The 2,290-nt window shown below is 36.9% G+C and overlaps 1 protein-coding gene across 1 annotated transcript in view; it reads right to left on the bottom strand.

Annotated features, from left to right (window-relative positions):
* Positions 1-2,290, bottom strand: part of tmem8b (transmembrane protein 8B) — a 66,472-nt gene that overhangs the window by 1,827 nt on the left and 62,355 nt on the right. The gene's annotated exons all lie outside the window — the stretch shown is intronic.

Raw genomic sequence — 2,290 nt, forward strand, 5'->3', positions numbered from 1 at the left:
AAATTAAACCAATGAATAGTCTGTTGTCTCCCGTCATGTTCAGACTGCAGACGTGTGGTATAAAAAGTTGGGTTCTATGTGAGTCTCGATTAGCCAGATTGAGAGGAAGAAGAAAAAAAAAAATCATATGTCTCTAATAATGTTAAGGGAGACAGGCCAAATGTAGAGTTGGGCTGGATCCGGCCCGGAATCCCTAAACTAAAAGATACTGTACAAAGCAAACGTCAGTAAGTTCACAAAAATATTAAAAACACAAATAAATAGTGGCTGATAGAAAATCAAAAGAGAATCAAAGTGAAAAAGCAGATTCAAACAGATGAGTTTTGAGTTTGGATTTAAAAGTTGGTAGGGGAGTCTACATTACGAAGGTCAAGATGGAAGGAATTCCAGAGTTTGGGAGCCGAGCAATCAGGTTATGGAGGGCCTTAACCTTTTAACACTGGAGCTCCAGTGTTTACTGAAACTATTTAACCTGAAATTACGTTGAGTGTGTCAATGGTTAAAAAGTTACAGTATGTTAAAGAGAAACACCTGAGGCAATGCTTCAGGTGTTTAAGGGTTTCAGGTAAACAGCAGGAGTTTGAGTTTGATTCTGTAGGTTATGGAGATCCAGTGCAGCTGGTGGAGAACCGGGGTGATGTGACCAAAGGAATTGGATCTGGATATGATGCTGGCAGCTGAGTTCTGGACCAGTTGGAGCTTATTGAGGGTTTTTTGACCAAAGAGGAGACCATTGAGTTTCAGGAAGTTTAGGGTGAACCAACTTTTGTTTTCAGATGGAAGGAGACGGAGGAAGGTGGGAAAACTGAGTCAGGTTTAATAGATACATAGAGCTGGGTGTCATCCGCAAAACAAGGAAACTTTATATTAAATTTACAGCAAATATCACCAAGGGGTAGGAGGCGAGTGATGGAAAAGAAGAAGACCAAGGACAGAACCTTGAGGCACACCAAGGTTCTATACCTTTTTACCAACATGATCTTTTTTTGGATCTATGGTTTTCAACTGATAATGCCATCACTGATTGATTTTTCATTAAATATCTGTATCCCCTACATCCTTACTGAATATAATTTGTGTCATTTTCTTTAACATCCATAATTTCAGTAAACACTTTTGGGTCAAGTAGACCCGAGTGAGGCAATTCAGTAAGTATGTCTCAGCAATCGCTCAGGCAACTACACGAGTGTTGTACTGCTTAGAAGGACAAACATGTTGATTTATTGTTTTTCTGAAAATACTTGAAAAGTGTATTTGTAGCTGTGAAGGACAGAGCAGCTGTTTTTCATTTTTTACTAAAAAGCAGTTTATTATTCCCAGACAAAAGCGCTGCTAAGGAAGTTTTTACTTGTTCAAACTACTTTACAGCTTCATAATCCTTGAATATCAGATCTTTAGCTCCAGTGTTGACATCGTTTGAATGACCATAACTCTTTAAAGTGTTCACACAATCAAATTAATTCCAAATAACCATAAAATACCACTTAAAAGAACATGTGTATCGTCAATACGGACCAATATTCAGTTGTTGTTGTGATTTTTAAAATCATAGAAAACAAGTACATGGGTCAAAAAAGAAGTTTGAAAAACACTAGTCTAAAGCAAACACTTCAACCAACGGTGGTCCAATTTTCAATGGTGCTCTATAACAGCACTGGTGGTGGTCATTGATAACCCGGGTTCATGACAAACAATGGGGTATGAAAGTTCTGTTTGTGATTCACATAGATTTGGTTTTATGTCTTCCTTAAACAATCCTCTGGATTTACCCAGACTTGAGACCAGCACATGGAAACACTGAAACTGTCCCCTCTTTGTGGTTACAGTTAAATATCAGAACGATTAAAAATTGCAATTTTAAACAATACATTTTTCTGTTCTTGATGGTAGATAACTTCCATTTATGTCTTTGAATGCAAAAAGTTAAAGACACGCTTTCTGTTTTCATGACTTGACATTTTATAGTTATAAATTATATATAAAAAAATCCTATATCTGAGGATCATTTTTTACTCTGCTCTCTTTAACCTCCATAAATAAGCAGTTTATGCCATTCAGACACAAATAGCTTGTTAGTGATTTTCCTTTTAATTATCTCCAATCCCATCCGAGTGATCATCTTTACTGAACGAATCTGCTAAAGATACTTTATTTTTCTAAAACGTCTCCTCGTCCATGAGCACTGTAGTCACCATGTCACATGATCAGGGGTTGAAAAGCCCACTGTGAAATCTGCCACCATTAACTGCAAATACTGTGTTCAAATATAACACAAAATAACGACTAAAAC

The sequence above is a fragment of the Oryzias melastigma genome, linkage group LG9 (genome assembly GCF_002922805.2).
Source record: "Oryzias melastigma strain HK-1 linkage group LG9, ASM292280v2, whole genome shotgun sequence".
Taxonomy (NCBI): Eukaryota; Metazoa; Chordata; class Actinopteri; order Beloniformes; family Adrianichthyidae; genus Oryzias; species Oryzias melastigma.